At 39.0% G+C, this 19,017-nt stretch overlaps 1 protein-coding gene across 3 annotated transcripts in view; it reads left to right on the top strand.

Moving 5' to 3' along the window:
- The window catches only part of LOC128994085 (GATA-binding factor C-like), a 106,048-nt gene that overhangs the window by 70,806 nt on the left and 16,225 nt on the right, over positions 1–19,017 (top strand). The window lies entirely within an intron of this gene.

Below are 19,017 nucleotides of genomic sequence, written 5' to 3'. Positions count from 1 at the left end.
TAAATTCGTGTCTGACAAGTCTTATGTTCTGGTCGAGAGACTGTATACTGGTTTCGGTTGAAATATTTTCAGTATGGTGTGCAAACCATGTTATTGACTATGGATATATATTGCAACGTGGTGGAATTAAGCCCAGCAGTTTGTCTTATCAGTCGAGAAGGTTAAAAGTGACCCCCAGCCGCTGGATAAAGTAATCGAAAATAAAAATTCACAGACTATAACTTATTATTCGAGCAGCTCACGGTTCATATACAACAAAATCAGTTCTTAAATGCTCAGGGCATACAGTTTCATACCAGTTAGTCCTGGGCTATGACAAACTTTTAGAATGGACTATTTGATTTTACGCATAACCTAAAACACATACAGTACATGGAAATCGTATTTTGGAAAAAAACATAGGCTACTCTATATGCAATACAAACAAAGCCAATTTTTCACCAATTATCTAGCGTTTTACTATACACGGTTGCCGTAGCGAGTCAACACTGTACAGTGTAGTGTTGTAGTGATGGCGTGATCTCCTCGTCCATGGAAGGGTAGCCATCGAGCGCAAGGATACACTCACTATGTTTGCACAACAAAACATCAAGGCTTCTCCTTATTCATTTCCGTTTCTATTACAATATGATTTGAATAAAATGAGCCTCTCTATTCTTCACCTGCCTCTTGGAACCTGTTAAGGTTATTGTGGGAACGAATTGTTTGTAATTGTCCCACTTGCGTTACGCCTGTTTTACAAATTTCGTGACTTGGAAAACGTTAGTGACGATGTTGGAATAATGTGTATTAGTTGTTTGTTTATAATAGACATACATTTCAATACATTTCTTCTTATTAGTTTTATTTGTGTTGTTTCAATATTAATTATCAACCGTCGTTTAGACGATGTTTTCAAATATGTAAAGGTTAAATTTAAATTTCACCGAAACATAATGTAACCATGTAGGCCTACAGTATGGACGTAATTAGGTTTTCGAGCAATAATGTATTAACTATCGCCGACACTAGGATTTGTTTATGGCGAATATGAGTATTGAATAGATGGAATCATAGTTTTGTTTAAGACAAACTAGTTCTTTACCCAAAACCAACTATCACAGACAGTTTGGTGAGTTTTAAGACATCGATCGCATGCTACTCGCTACCGGCATCCTTCCGTTACCAGGGGAGCACCATACCCACTCCCATTCGGCTATATATTAAGACTATATGTTACACAACAGGTTGTATTCACTCAGCCCCATTTGTGAGCGTTGTAAGGTGAGCGTATCGAGAAAGTGATACAAACTGAGCCGGTTGTAAACACCACACTCGGTAGCAAACTGCTCGACAGCGTCAGCGTGTAGCATGTAACCGTAACCGTACCTGTGCGGTACCGGTACCGGGCGGTAACAGTGACTGGTAGGCAACCGGTTACCGTACCGATCCGTCACAGCCCACCGGAAAATTAACTGTTAACTCGATCGTATTAATTATCGCAACGTGTCCCTCGCCGCAATATTTCGTCTCGTGCCATTAGAAATAATTTTTAGACCCGGTTTAAGGTCCTCGCAGCTAGGCGTGGCCGAGAAAGTTAGCTGGCCCAATTAAGTCGGTAGCGGTAGTGGAATACATTATGTACCGAACGATATTTCACGCCGATGACAAACTTAATTGTGCGCTTGCAACGCGCCGCCGAGATGTTACAATTCACGTGTTAATTGGCGTCGTACGTCTCCACTTTAGATTGCTTTTATATTTTTAACTAAACCCGTGTCGCAGTTCGGTTTACTTGTTATGCCGACACGGTTTCGTTAATTGATAGGCAGCTTTAACTATCTATAATGCCGTGTGTAGTTGATGGCGATGTGTCGCGGCTCCAATCGATGTTTTAATTATTTCCATCGCCGAGTTAATTGTGGTATGTTAATTAATGGTAACCGTTTGTTGATACGTTGGCTAGTGTGCACAGAAACGACCGTAATGTGCGTGAAATACATGTGTTGTGCAAATTAAATCTAAATTATATGTATCGTTAAAGTAAATTGTTCTTGGAGATCGAGTATGGAGCTGGAAATAGGGACATTACAACTCATGGATTTTAGAAAAAATTGCTGGAAAAGCACATTAATTTGTATTGTTTTCCTCTTACTGTATAACGCACAATACGTTATGAAAGTCGGATTTCATTTTACTGACTCCCTTCAAATACCACAAATCCAAAAACAAAAGAACTCGCGCGGCCAGAATGAGTCAGAGATACCTGGGAAGCATCAAGGTAGAAAAGGTGAGCGGGCGGCGCGGCTCACATAACTCATCTTATAACCAGACTAATTGAAAAGAAATTTAATATTAAAAAGTGATATATTCTCGAATTATTTTAATGTGGGGTGCGCGGCAGGGGCTCATTGTCGGTAGTCAATTAAAGGCAGCTCCACAGGGGTCCACAACACGGCTACTGGGCATGCCTAGTGCCTACACAACTACGCAAGCTACTGCTGAATATAGTGAATGGTCGCCACAGTATATGGCAGATTTTATAGTCTGGAGCACTGCAGCTATGTAGTATTCAATTCATACTACTTTTAAAGAAAATATACAAAAACGGTAAACGTGTATATTGTTAATTAAATCATGTCCTAGTAAAAGATCCTTTTATTGAACAAAACTAAATCATACATCTAAACAATTGAGGTTAAAGATAACGCTCCTGTTCCTAGGGTAAAGTAACATCATTCCTATTATAGGTGATTGACAATGTCTTTACTGTTTCCTACAGGCTTGCTAAAAGAAAATTGACATATTGACAATTACTTCGCCGATGTTTAAACTTACAACACCCATTCTACAGTTGGTTGTCAAAACATTTCCAGTTTCAAATGCAAATTTACATCGCAATATCCACCGTTGATCCAGATGTAAAGTAACATCGCGCCTACTATAGTCAGTTGGCAAGCTGTTCACTGTTGGCTGTGGCAGTACCCAGACTCCCGCCACCGCGCCAACAGATGACACTGCGATCGCTGATAAGCCTTATCTCATCTACATTGTCCTCCTCCCCTCCATATTGCACCCGGCCACATCACAATTTACTTTTTCATCCGTCCCTGACGAGCACAATATTTCCCACAGCGCCTGACAATGCTTTATGATGGCTGCGATTCCAATATGGTTGTGTTTTTATCGAATGGACGTAGATAAATTGCATACTTTTGTGTTCGATTGGTTGTCAAAAAGCGGTTCATTGTTTGATACGAATTTACATCGTCATATGTATAGACATGGGAATTCTATATACATTACCAGTGAATTGTAAAATATTGTATAAGTAAAGTAACGCGTAAATACATATAAATACTTTTTTCTCAATTTTCAATTTATCTGAATTAAGTTTGAAAATGACTTGCCAAAGTTCAGGTTTATGAGTTACCGAAAAGAACTGTAAAATAATTGAACAGGTTAGCTAATGCACTCGTCAAGTAATTAGTCTGAGATGTACAACCCCTTAATTTGTACACCAAACACCATTGCCATTGCCTCCAGGTTGAATGAGACTCTTCTCCAATTACAGCAAACTTCTGCAAGACACTCGGACAATAATCGGCGAACAGAGGATCGGCTTACAGACCGGAGTGTTGGACAGGACACACGTTAATGGGTAGAAGGTACAAAACAAAGAGTAAAGTTGGTACGAGTGGCTACTGGCACACCTGGGCACTTACCCGGGCACCTGGGCGACCGGGCAGCCGAGCAACCGGGCATCTCTTGATAAATAGCTACCCGGCCTCCCAGCGGGGCCAACCATGGGCACCAAGCACCACTGCCACTACATCGCTCTGGAATATAGCATGGTCTTTTGGATGCGTATTGTAAGGCAAACGCGGAGTGTATGATGAAAATTACAAATTTGTCACTGACCAAGATCAGCTTCTTCCCATGTCAGTAAGACCCAATTGAACATGTACAGCTAGGTCCAGTTTTGAACTAACAAAAGGCTTCTGACTTACCAGGATTGAATTGGTAACCTTATTACTTTGTGAACACTATATCCACTCGCTTCAGAGGGTGATTCGCCATTCGCCAGATATCAAGGACTTTGGGTCTCTTCAGCCTTATAAAGTTCTTCTGAGGGCTTAGAAAAGAGTATTAACACACTTTTAATGGAAAAACTTCTCCAAACTCTTTCAAAAACCTTCAGTCTCTGCAGAAGATACAACTGTAAAACATGGAGTGCTATTGTTCTTATTAAGGTAAGAATGACGGTTAATTGTTGAACTTGTTCCTCAAGAAAACAACAAAATTGTCAAGTACCTTCTATTAATTTTTACTTTCTTTCATGAGGTGATATTTTTGCTGGAAAACCTTTTTGATTCGACTTTATCTTTGCAAACTTGCCTTTTCACTCTGCGATCTTAACACATTATAATGTACAAGCTGAAGATGATTATGGCGTTATAGCGTAAAATGCAAGATTCCTTCACATTCTGTGGCTATTAATGAGCAATAAAGTTTGGTAACCAACGCTAGACAGTGGAGGAGAGAGTTGTGGTGTCGGGGGGTCAAAGTACACCGCCCCCTCTCCCTTGAAACTATGTAACGGGCCGGGAACACATCAATACTTTATTGGCTCACTGTTCCAATACCTATTGTTAAATGTTGGTAATAATCACAGGCCCAAGTGTAATTGTAGGGGCAGTGTTACATTTTAGACAAAAGTTATGTGTAGCATAAACTACAAAGAAAGTGTACAGAAACCGTTCATATGCATTCATTTGGATAGTTGGGAAATTGATGTAAATTCATACTTCAACCAAAACCTCGTCTTGTAATTGCGATACATTATTTGAAAACATCACTTTCAGCTAATAATCACGTTTAAATATCTGCCAACCAAATTAGCCAACGTCGACCTACCCCATGTCATCCAATGCATATCTTGTATCTTTAACCTTGAGGCCGTTGGCAGCAAAACCACGACCGGTAGCGCACCTGCACACTGCACAAGCATAAACCACGCATAATGAATTCAGTAGCCTATCGCGACAACCATCGATATATCGAAGGGCCGTATCAAATCGACACATGTACCGCCAACGAGAGCAAAACCGACTTATCATTCATCTACCTCAAAACATCGACCGGTGATAACTGGGTTAGATCGGCACTCTAGGCAAATACACTGCGTTCGCGAAAGAATCGAGTACCTACCTCATTAACCACTTATCCCCATAATAACAGTCCATTCTTCATGGGAACGCGTGTGTTTTACTCATTATAATAGTACACGATCGCGGGCCCATTCTTTGCCGCGCCGAGTATAGCTACAACTGGATGTTGACATATCTATGTCGATGCGGAATTTATGCCCGCGTTTTAATTTTCCCGTTCATTCGTCATCGCCGAATGTAAATCCCGTGTAATGACTCGACGGTCTATTAATAAATCGCTGTGTAATCACGGCTGCTACATGTAGCTGGCTACCTCGTAAACATTGGCGATAATTCGACTGGGCATTGCTCGAGGATTGGACTCGGTGCGGAATAACGGCTTGAATTATTGGCCAGGTTTGTTTATAAGTCATTAGGTTGATTAAGTTAGATTTGAATATTACAGAAGTGGTAAACGGTTAAGTAATTATTGGCAGGATATAATTGTCTTCAAAATGAAATAATAAATAAATACTGCAATGCATAAGAGCTGTGAACATTTTTCGATAAATCGATTAATTGTACTGCTAAATATTGTGTAATAATGTAGTACAAAGTGGTTTTCGGAAATTTTCCATCACTGGAAAAATGTGGTGTTTCTGAAACATGTACACAATAATCCTTTAAAATCATCGAACATTAAGCCAAGAATTGTGTGGTGCTATAGCTTAAAAATAAAATCATTTCACGTAGTTATTTATACCACACGAACCTGTCATTAAAAATTTATCACTTTGTAAGACAATTTGATATTAACCTCAAACAACTGATGTTGAAACCAATTAATTTCCCTCGGGAAGAACCAATTAATTTATATTAGAAACAACAATACAATACTCTCACAAGTCACTGCCGTTTGACAATTTTGAAGCGCAACATCGTCATAGTGTTTTAGCATAATCATTATCCAGTTGTATACATATCTATAAAAAATATTAAATTTTCAGAAACACCACAAACACACAAGAAAAAAGGGTCACGTTGGTTAAACACCACAAACACTTCAACAGTCAAAACCAAGCAGCACAAAGCACGCTGCGAACGCAGCTTTTTCACTTTTTATGCGGGCAACATGGTAATTTGCTCGCAGCGATCCGGTCGTCCTCTGCATACATTAAGCCGTACTTTGGGGGAGATTTGAAAAGCAAGGCTCCTCCCCTGGTTATCAGAGTACCAATCAAAACCGACAGAATCGCGAGGGCTCCCGGCGCACTGTTATGGAGGGTCCGATCACAATACGTGCGTGCTTTGGAAAAATTGGAGTAAAAAAATGTCGTTGAAGCATTCTCCGATTGTGCTGTTGGTTTGGATGGTGATTTTGGTTAAAATGGGTGTTTCTATACTACTAGTTCGATTTGTGAAGACTTTTTCTTCTGGTTGGAGAGTTTTGAGTCAAACTGATCGTTACTTTAAAAAAGTATTTCAATGAATGTTGGCTTGGATAAGGATTTTAGTCGAAGATGGCAAAATTTTATTCCTGTGCTGTAAAATACATTTGTGAATGCTTTTTATTTAATAATTCGTGAAATTAATGGTTTTCTATACTACAAGTTCATGTTACTGTCCTTAGATGGTTAAATTCTAGGAATCACATTCACTAATTTTACATCTCAATCCTTCAAGTTCCAAACATAAATACAAACGCCGAGGCCGAAGGCAAAGAGATAAAGGCAGATTTTATCGCCTATCGATTCAAAACTTGTCGGGGTTGAAGTAGAGCGAGCGGGGGCTGCGGGAATGTGTCGGAACATACGGTCGGGGGTGGTGAAGGCGGCAAGGTTACGACGACGCTATCGACGCCCTTATCGCATTGTGCGTACGCCGATACAATCTCCGCACGCAGGCGTCACCTTACCGATTGCCGCGGCCACGCTTGCGCCGATCCATCATCCCCTTATCAACCCCAGATATAGATTTTATGTCATCAATCTACACCGCCCCTGTTTTATGACGGGTTGTATTCTTCCCCCGAAAATGTAGAGCTGTTTTGGTAATTATGGCCGTTTAGTGGGTTTGCTCGTTCGCTGTACACTAGTCTGTTTGTGGGATTGTTTGCTCGGGCTGTTTGGGGGTTGAATTTGAAAGGAAGTCTATATTTTTATGTAATGTTATTGGGAAATGTCATTCCTATGTTGCATTTGAAAATCTTTCTTAAATTTTCTCAAAGAGGGACGTACCGGTACTTTCAGTAATTTTTGGTGGAAAGTCGTTCAAAATATGATCCTTCACACCTTCGATAAGGTCTGTCTACAAGCTCATAGATACCTTGTATTGAATATTACATTACCGGTCCATAAAACATATTTTGGCTAGGGTGAGTTTTCTTTTTGTAATCTAACTAGTGGTCAATAAACTGAACCCGTTCGGGTTCAATAACATACATTGAAACCATTTTAGTCAGAACAAAATAAATTAGTGCAATACACTAATCGTATAAATTTAACGCATTATTTCCAACGAATGCGGGTACATTTCTATTTGGTTGAGGAGGTAAAATCATATTTTTCACTGGATCATCACTTTGCACTTGCTTCTTTAAACACTTTCCTTAGTTACATTGTGAATTACTGGTCCGTAAATGACCGGCCACACACACTCACACTGACTCTCACACACTAACAAGCGCGTGTAGCCTTGGGTGTCGCAACCGTTCTAGTTCCAACGTTCGGTGCCTTACTTCACTCAACGGAGTTAATATATCATACATATCATATACAAACATTAGCCAAGCAGCCTACGGCCCCGCCACGTAACCGGTAGGAGCCCAACTCCGCTAGAATGCGTTGCAACACCGTCATCCATCTGCATATATCATTGTTGCTGGCAATAATCTACTTGTTTCTGGGTTATTTGCAACTGTGCACTGGGTTACGGTTCTTGAATGCGTCTAGAGTTACATAAAAAGAGGTTATTTCTTGATTATCATTGCAAATACAGATCCAAATCGCATTCATGGGTTTGACAAACATAATGTTTGAGAAAATTTTGCTAATAATACCACCACCATAGAATTTGTTAAAATTTTGTAAACCTATTCCTCCGAGAAATCACAGCAGCGTGGCAGACAATGAAAATCAAGTACGCTGGCTGATAAATGGGCATCCATGAAATGAGATTAGTGGTTTTTAAAATACCAAGCATAAATAAGCAAGTTTATTACGTGTTTCGACACAGCATTGTTTAAGTTATCAATTTATGAAAACTGTCCAATCCCTGTTCTTAACACTATCAAACGTCAATCTTCAGTAATCATTTATAGGCAGCGCAATCCCATCCCCAGAATTGACACTTGGGGTAACCAAATAGCAATCTTCATATTGCAAACGTACACTGTTACCGCTTGGCTTCCCAGTCAGTCAAAGTCAGTTTGATTCAGAATTCCTTACAACTTCCATAACAGCAAGTTCCACGATCCAGAACAGCTTGGTGTAGTTTTGAACCATCAAAAACTACTGACTTTTCTCCAGGATCATTCAATAGCTTTACAAATGCCAGACAATCTCTATAAACAATCAACACGCTTGAAGGAGTTCAAAGAGCCAGAACAGTTCGGATGCCAATGTAGGATTTTGTATAATATTTAAAAATGTTTCTTTATATCAATCTTCTGGAAAAAAAGTTAATTAGAGACAATTTAAAAATTGTGATTACCTTCGTTATGTCCACCTTCCTCAACAACTGACTTAGATTCCCAATTAAAATCTGCGGAATTCCTTACAACTTTCATAAAAGACAGCTGATTGCGCGTTTCTACATTATTTTCTAATGCCTGGAGTGTCCGTCGCCTCGGGTGTCCACTGCCTGTCAATTACGCCAGACACGCCCCTATTAGAGGCTACCATTGTCAGCGTACCTGTGACCCACATGTATTTGTTGTGATAGATGCCCGTGTCACTCGGATATTCAAATCGCATTTCAATAATAGATCAACGTCAGCCACCTGATGTTGCGGCCCACGACTACATTCCGCATTGTCTCCGTGTCAACGTCCAACATTCAGCATTCAGCATTCAGCATTCAACATTCAACATTCCAGTCGTGTTGAATTAAAAGTTTCTTGTGATTTCAAACTTCGGAAACTACAGGATTTTCAGGTTATCTTGGCTCAGTAATGACTGGTTTTTAAATAGATCTAATTTCAAGAACGGTTTTCGTACATCTATACATTCCACCCAAGTCATTCCTGATAGTTGGATAGCTGAGGCCAATTCAAGGTGTGCCAAAAGACAAGAGGTCACATGTTGAACTTTTTGATCGACGTTCATTAAATTTACCCTGCCAATTTCTTAAATATTTCTCAGCTCATTTTATTCTCTTCGTTAAGTATTTTTATGATAAAAACCATCCCACCCATATGCTTTGGCAAACAATCGTTTATGAAGGACTAATACAAAGGTACGGAAAGTATTGGAAAGTAAAATCATTAATTCTTTGTTAGCTTTTTTAATATTTGATCAAGTATTGTGTTCAGGGGAGGTTATAAACCTGTCAATAACAGTCAAGACATCACTCTCGGACCACAGAGTAATACGCTCGATCATGTATTTCCTCTTCTTTACTACACCAATTTTTTCTGTTCAGCGTAAGTAGCTGAACTAACCTAATGAGTTTCAAGAATGGTCGACTACAGTATTGAAGTACTTAGATATCCCACTTAAACTAAACTCTAACACTATTGACTCCCCCAGACTCAACTAGACCAATTTGTTCGCCATCCTACTAGCGCGATCATTAGAGCTGGCAATCAGGATTCCGCGCGTGTGACAAATAGAATAATTAGAGAACCACGCGAGCACCTTGTGTTAATCCGCGCAAAAATGGCAATAACGTTAAACGGCTCTAGCCGGCCTCAATCGCGTCGTTTTTGTCCCGCATTCTACATTCTCATTGTACTACAGCGCAAAGACAAACGAAGATATGCACCGACAGAACGGAGGTACAGTCCCTCAAATCTACCCTGCCTCATTTCTCTTTTAATTGGCTTGTTGAGTTTTACAGTGGTTGTGCGAGTTTAACAAACCAGTATATTTAGTGTCGCTTCTTTTATTTTACCCGTTAAAGCCCGGGTCGCTCGTTATGGGACGTCTGTGGCCGGACTGTACATTCTTCCACGGTAGTTGAACAGCATTCCTTTTTCAAACTTAGTAAATTTCGGTCTCGTATGGGACCCACTGTTTATTGCCTTTCCCGAAAACAAGTCTACATCGTGAACAATGCGCTATGTTGTTGAGATCGGTCGACATGTCCTTCTCCACAGCTGGTCTCTACATTACAAGGGATCTGACCGAATACTGACCACTGGAGCGTGTTCAACATCAGTCCTCAGTCCTTCCTTGGATGCGTCAAAGTCTCAAACTCCTGGTGTAGGTAAATCTTTATAAAGTCAGATGTCTTTTTTTTCAGTGTTTATCTTATCCAATACATTAAAAGTCCGACGTCCACAACTAATTACAGTATGAATGTCCAGTACATTTTGATTCAGACAAGAAAAGTCAACATTTTGCTTATGTTTGAAGGTTTTAAAATTCATAAATGTCTTGGTAGAGAATTACCTACTATATATAATATATATATAATATACCTTGACACCCTAATCTTGAAGCCTTTTCACGTAGTTTGTTGAATAAATATTTTTTAAAGGAATAAAAATTCATGAGACTGGATGTTATCAAAATATCTTCCTCAAATATTTGGTACACTAACTACCCGGTTTATTAATTCTTCTGCCACTCATCCCTGCTACTTCAGCACACCTTCCACCCTCCTGGACAACCTGTCCCATGAGCCAACGTCACATCTCCCAAGTATGACGTAGGCGGATGTTTCCTCAGAATACAAGTGGGTTGCATGGCTAATTGCTTACTCTCGAGTTTTCGCTGCCACGAGCTCGCCGCTAGCCGCTAGCCGCTACATTGTGCTTGTCCACGCTAATTTATGTGCTTCAAGAGTTATGGCTCACGCTAAATACTAGCCCCTGATTAATATGTTCCCTTTAATTTTAGGCTATTGGGGAATCAACGGTTGATTACTGCTCGTTAATTGAAAGTTCACTTTGCTCGGTAATTAAATTACAAATCATAATGGCAGCTTTGAGCATGCAGAGTATGAAATTTGAAGCTAAATTACTACATGAGATTGCACGCAGCGTGGAATTTGGAGTTAAACAAGTATTCTAAATTGGATACACGTTGGTAGATGTAAAATGTTAAAAGTACTGTGGCGGTGCTTTTCTACTATGCTTTACATCCCAAATGAATGTTATGCATTTTTTAACCATTCACGTCATGAAGTCGTTAGATAGTTTTGATGTTTTGTAGTTTTCATTACATAAGAACGAAATTCCTGAACCATGGTAGATACAAGATAAATTTAATCAACCAAAACATTCCAAATTAATCTTTTAACATATTTATACTACTTCTTCTCATTTCTCTTCTTTTTTTTTGTGAGGAAACAATCACCATCGCCCCTTCTGTAACCCCAACTCTGCCACGATTACCATGACTTACTTCCCCCACTTTCCACACCATATAAGGTCCGACACTGTGCGATCGCGACGTACAATAAATAGACCATATTAGTGTCTCCCGGGGAGGCACCTGCTTAGAACAACAATAAAAAGAAGGAAACATCGTTGCTCCAGTCAGTTCTTCACCTAAGACATCCATTTAATTAGACACGAAGTATCGAAATTGTCAATTCGATTGTAGGAAGACTCGATTGTCAATCAAGTCGAGACTCGGTCCATTCTGATGTCAAGTGTCGAGCTCGGTTACCGTGATATGTACAGTCGTGTCGGAACACTGTAGACTGTGATATGTACAGTCGTGTCCGGACACTGTAGACCGTGCTGTAGATGACATCAGACCCCCACCACTAACACACTCTATCCTACCCAATGTATCATACAATTGGCTTAATTAAAAACAAACGGTTTCCCTATTACATACAACAAAGTTTTTTACAATAATGTGGAATCTTCCTGTCCAATAGGCAGCGGCATTCAATTTCACGCGTGTGGGTAGAAATCTGTTTTGACAAAAGTATTGCTGACTTACCAGTCTAGAACTATTGTTACAAAATTATGTTTACAATATGAGAGCAAAAATCTGAAGTAAATCAATGAACCTAAATAATGAAGGATATATTAGTTAGTAAAATCGTTGTTCTAATTGATAAAATTGAAAAATATTACTCTATGTTGAATTGATCTTTAGCTACAAAATCCATCACAAACAATCTTGAAAATTCTGTCACACTTTTATCACAAAACCTCGTCAACGTAAAATAGTAAATATACAAAGTACAGTATTACAGTAAACCACCACATAATAAGCTACAACCATAATGAAACCATAGTTGCCAAGTTACAGTGAACCTATCTATGACGCAATCATTTCCAAAATAACTGCAAAGCGAGGACAGAACATTATTACAATATCACCGTCGCGATGGTCAGTGGTCAGTGTTCCCATGGCAACGCCGTCGCGTACCTCGTACACGCAGGCTCGGGGAGGGGATGGCTTTTAATAACCGATAATTCAGATGAGAATTGCCCGAGTAATTACAACAGGTCCCACACCTCCGAAATTAACAAGACGTTTAATATGAATCCGACAGCGTTATTTCGAAACACCGTATAAACATTCGAGTTTTTAATTTGGAATATCGATCGGTCTAAAAAAACGGCGATCCGATATAGGGACGTTCCAATTTTGTAGGTAATTGCCCGGCTAGTTCCCCGTGATCTATAGCAAGACGACACTCCTCGTGTACGTGCGAGTCATTTATAATTAATGTTTTTTTGTTGTTATTAATCTGGAACTTAACATATTGTCTTAATTATAAGTTGGGAATCCGGTATCGGGTACACATGTAGTAATTACTGAGATTGGACGCCGTCGCCGTGTGAACCAAAGATTGGCTCTGGACAGGTGGGGGTGATTGGACTGGAGCGGGATATTGTCAACTGGGCAAGGGAAAAACTCTTTAATTTCCTGTATGTTTTGTGGACGTGAGGGGTTACGCAGTGGTATTTTTTCAACAAGGGGTTGTATTCCTCCCTTTGGTGCGTTTCATGCACCTCTATCATCATTTCATCATTTATGTATACGTACAACTATTTTTATGTTGTATTTCTGGCATAAAACGAGAAGTAGTTCTTTTATGATTCTATAATGCTATATCCCAAGCCCTTAGAAAACACCCGAAATATTTGCGCCTCTCGTCTCTTTAATAAATTAAGTGAACTCCTTTAAGCTATTTTAGTACATGTTTGGGTCCGTAGCACACGTGTGTATAGCTTTTAATTTAATTTCTACGAACCCCTACACACCATCATATAACGAAACATCAAACTTTGATCTCAAAATTTTAAATTAATATTCCAAGACTCACACATTAAATAAAGGGAGTGACCCTTCTAAAACCGTACATCCTTTGTAGATAATACAAGAATAGTTAGATTAATAAGTTAGTTTATTTTTAACATCTTCATGATCCACCCGAGGATTAAACATATATTGAAATACTGGATCAATTTCGCCATCTAGATGTTTTCGCGTCCGTTGCGTCCCTGGGAACCCGAAGCTATTACTTGGCGATATTGCTCGCAAACCGAAGATTATCGTGCCCCCCTCCCCCCAACACGCTCACCCGACCATCACGACCCGGCAATAAATTACTGGGGAAATTGAACCATTGGTAATATATATTTTTTAAAGAGGTGATCAAATAAAAAATAATCATAGATGGGGAGTCTAGCCAGCGTGGCTACATGGAGTACGTGCTTGCCGGCCAATGAGACTGTGATTAGATCCAGTTGTTTGGGAATTGGATTTTCAATCAAACTCTTGATTTTGTGTGTTGTCTATGAATTGGAGAATCACAGTTTCAGATGGAAACAATAAGTGTGTATGCGTGTATTTTCATACAAGTAGTAGTAAAATATGGCTGAATTCGGTGACGACAAAAATGATTTAAATTACAATTACATAGTTTACATTACCATACCGGTAATGTTAAAAAGTATAGAATATAGAGTATCCTTATCTAGAATATGGAAAAGATCGTTTATTTAATTTGCTTATTCCAACGAAAAACGGATAATTCACTAAACAGTTAAAATATTGTAGAAAACAACCTATATACAGATTTTACCGAATCTTGGTCTTCACGAGTTGGCCGCGATATTTAACTAGCAAAACACTGGCCGACGTTTCGGTTATGTTGCAGCACTCCATCATCAGGTCCATGATCTTGTCTTGTAGGCTCAATTATTCCAAACACACACTGGGTAATCTCTAGGGTCTGGTCTGCAACACTAAAAACCATATGTTTCACTACGTATTCCTCTAGATTCATTACCGTAACGACAATAACAGTAACAGCCGGTTCTGGACACTGCTACACCACAGTCCAAGTCCAGGCCAGTTAGCCCGTGTCACTGGAGGTGTCCAGATGATGGATCATCGCCTGGAGTCTCCAGGTTGCGGTTCCAGCCAGGCCGAATTAACGAAACGGATCCACCTTACAACCTGTTGCTCCACTCGCCAGCTAATTAAAATTAATACGAAAGAGTTAATGTAATGTACTATTAAAAAAAAATAATATGATCATTATCATTACATTTACGAACACAATGCTGCATACTAAAGATATGAGTGAAGGTTGAGTGCAGAGTTTGAGTTGCCCACCTTTACTGATCAGAAATAGTTTTTTTTTTCACCAAGAACCAGAGAAAATACAAAAGGACGGCTGGGTCCAGTTTCTAAGCATAACAAAGGTTAAGATTGTCTTATGTTTTAACTGGTAACCAACTAACTGATAACTAGGCAACAACTGTTTATGTGACTCAGACGGATGGAAACGTTACTTGATTAAAAGAAACATGTTTCACTGTTAAATGCCATGAAGCTGAGTGTAACACATTATGTCCAATGTTGATATTATGTGTTTGGAGGTATATTGCTCCTCTGTACAAGAATTAGGTTAGTCCTGTTAAAAGAACAAAGGGTACTAGTTCTTTGGTAGGTCAAAAACTTCACAAACTTATGAATATGCCAAGGGTCAACCCCGTCACCCTCACACCGCGATATTTACTTATATCCCAACAACCTACTTATCTTTTGTGTTATATCTTTTAATAAAATTTATTATTTGAGATTACCAACCCGTGCTCAGTTTTAAAGTCAAATTTTTTATTTTATCTAAACTCCAAACCATTCGAATTCTACAGATTTCCTGATCTTCCGACACAATCTTGTCCTATTTCATTCAGCCAATGCCCAGTCCAGATTCCTATGTCTATCAGAGTCGCATTGTTTCGCCATGTTAGCTGTCGCCTCGGCCAATCTCGCCGCCTCAGTGCATTTCTCAGCGTACTTCATTAATTGGCGGAATATTTTGTCCAGACAGCGATCCTCGGCATAGCGACGGTCGGTTTTTACATTCTCGTCAAGGAATTAAACTGACGGGTCGTATGCTGCTGGAAATAGCTTTCCTTTAATTGAAAATACTTTCTTGCTTTTGCCCATTAAAAACCTCCTCTGCTTGACACTAGTCTATATTTAATCCCTTGATCGGCTGCAAAAATCACTCGTGTGGAGAATCGATGATTGGAATATGTGGAGAGATGTTTCTAATAGAAATTAGCGAAGAATGTAGCTGTTGCTATTTTTGAGATAGGGTTTTATCAAGCATGCATGTAGATGAATTGTAAGTACAGTTTTTGTGTAATTCTTCATATAAGGAAAAGTGATGATTCAAAGATACCTTTAGCAAATACCGAAGAAATATCTATCCACAGACACATCACATCATCCTAGCGTAAAAAGATTGTTTATTTATTATCTCGTTTTTTATCTGTCACTGAACAGTTTTCGACGCATCCTAGATCAGCTGTTCCTGAAGGGTAGTTCTGGTGACAATACGCGGTGAAGTGTTTGTTGCTACTGAGTAGCCACTTCAAGTTGTTTGTTTGCTAACAAACCCCACTTCACGTTCGAGAGGAGGGAAGGTTCGCCTTTGTAGCCAACTTTGATTCGTCCAGGTCCCCAACAATTTGTCATTTTGTTATTCACCTATTTAAGTTTTGTTCTTTGCCATTTTTGTTCGATTCGTTGTTTTTATTGTTGCTTTTCAACCTTTTCGTACGCTTTTGTTTGTGTCACGTTGATTCGAGTGCTTTCTAGTGTGAAATTTAGGGGTTTGGTAGTGTCTTTTTAGTGAACCAAAACAGCAAAGAGAAAAACTGTAGCCAATGTTTTATCAAAAGATAAATACTTTCATTATCACCTCATAGAGTACAGAACTATGCTATCAAAGTCATATTTTTTATCTTGTACTACGATCATTGATGTGATAGATTGTCTTAATTAAACAATTATCATCAACAGATCTCAGCAATTGACAGTAATACACTATTACTCAGTTTATTCAGCTACGTTCATCTGTATCTAAAATTACTAATTTAACATAGCAATAGAAAGTTTGCATTGATCTATACAGTAGTCAAAACACAACGCAATCATTTCTCTCAGGGTCCAAAATGCGTCCGCAAAATCGCTCTTACATTGCAGATTAATAACCCACATTGTCGGTGGCTCAACTTACACAAACTTCATTTTTGCAACTAGTTAAGGTTTTACCTGGATTGGGTATAGAATGTCAAAATAGTCAAATGTTTCACCCAGGGTCTAAAATCTGTTTACTGTGGCGTTTTCTCTCAACAGCCCTAAAACCAAACCGACGCCAAAGTTTATTTCTGTACTAAAACTCTTGCTAAAGTCAAAGTCGCCAAGGTGGTGTCTCCATGGCGTCACAATTGTAGTTTTTAATGACGGCGCGGCAGGGAGCTCACCACCCCTATGAGACGCCACTCCCGCGCCTGCCCTGTCTGTCTGGGACCAAGGTTTTTGTCACATACCTCAAGTTCCTGGCGACTTTACGATTTCGGCCATATCGCGTTACGTTATTTACGAAGTTGATATTTCGCCCAATATGGTGGCTTGGCATCCCATTAAGTATTTATCACCAGGACTATTACAAGGGACCGTGGGACCAACCGGGCACTGGCTGGATATTAATGTAGCATTAGTCGGATTCAATGAATCGAATGTACGTGGTGGAATCGTAATCGTTTTGAGTACTGAGTGGAGAATACAGCATTTGACGATTGCTTTGATGAATGACCCATTCACATAACGATGTAATCAACCATACCATCGGAGTCGAACTGGTCTTATTATACTTTTTTGTAGTCTGACTTCTAATTCGACTTAAATCGACGAAGAATTCATTCAATTTGTTTGTGCAGATGTTGTTTGGAAGTGATTGTGTAATTTTGTAAAAATCCCAAACTATTGATGTAAATTTAAATTAGTAGGGTGATCTATCTGGAAAGTTGAAGAGATTTGATCAAATAGTTTGCAGTAGTTAGTTCTCTAATGTCAACACAATCGGACAAAGAAATAGAATCGTGTTTTTTTATTAAACTTGGTTTCTAAGCGGTTGTGTAAAATTGTTCATGTAACAGTAAAAACTGAATGACTCATGGAAATCTTAGAGGTGAATGATTCATTTTTTTGATAAGTACATATTAGGAAAATTTGGATGATCGCTGAACAAAGATAGAACAAGAAACTGATAAACTAATTATTGAAATAGAGTAAACAATTCTCAAACTTTCTGGAAATGAAAACGCATTAGAGTATTAATATTTTTACTTTTAAAGTTAGTTAGTTGTATATCTAGTTTGACTTCAACTCAGGACAAGTTTTTCTTTGCTTATGCAGCATCCTGTTGTGTTAAAGGTACTGTAGAGGGTAGGTTTGTTATAAAAGGTGATGACAATTATATTATACTATTTTTTTAACTCAGAAACATGATTTGGAAACATAATTAATGCATATCCTGGTAATAAATGAGAACATAACCACAGAAAGGGCAAGTACGACTCCCCAACCTCAAGTCAAGAAGCGTTGTGTACATTATATTTTCTCTTAGCCTCATAGCGCTCCTCATTGTTGCATACCAGACTGCCAGACTGCTCGTCAGCATCCAGACATTGTTGTCACAACAAGCACAAAGGAAAATTGTAAAATTATTGATTACAAAACGATCTTTTGTCCGCCTCAGTTTAATTTGACGCGCGCACAATGATCATGTTGTTGTACTACTTATACAGGATGATTCGAAAAATCGTGACCTAATCGTGGGGTGTCCCGATATCACGTAGGCAGCCTAAACACACGGCTAGCAGTCTAACAGCACGACGAGGAGTCATCTTCAGTAATAGCTCGCGGCCATTAACACGCCGTTTAATAATGGCACTAACCCTTAGCCCTTCGATAGGGCTATGGTTATCCTTTCCAATTTGTTCCCTTTAATGTCGTCATTTTCCAATAAGTCCATCGCGGCTAAATGCCTCTCATTATTGATTCGGCCGATAAAGGGTTAAATGAAAGATTTAGGTAATGGTGAGGACTGCTACTGTTGGGGTGTTCATCACGATGTTTCAGGAGCTGAAGGATAATCGGCTGGAATGATCAAGTGGTCTCATCCTTCGGGTCTAGGAATTTTACTCATAGAGAATGATTCTCAACTGTTACACTAACTGTTAGTTGATATTCGTTATTACACAGCTATTTTCATAGATTGTGAAGTATTTTTTTACTGTTAAAATTATACTTGATGTCACACGATAAATCTTTTTAGCTGTCAGATCTTCTTGGATTCAAATACTAAAAAAATAACGTGTGTAATCGTCGGCAATGAAACGACCTAATTATAAAATCTCAAATTGCCTTCAATAATCTTTGTTTGACAA

This window comes from Macrosteles quadrilineatus, unplaced genomic scaffold (assembly GCF_028750875.1).
Source record: "Macrosteles quadrilineatus isolate MER2022 unplaced genomic scaffold, UCM_ALF_1.0 Scaffold_5__1_contigs__length_97177068, whole genome shotgun sequence".
NCBI lineage: Eukaryota > Metazoa > Arthropoda > Insecta > Hemiptera > Cicadellidae > Macrosteles > Macrosteles quadrilineatus.
This window is presented reverse-complemented; position numbering and strand designations above follow the sequence as displayed.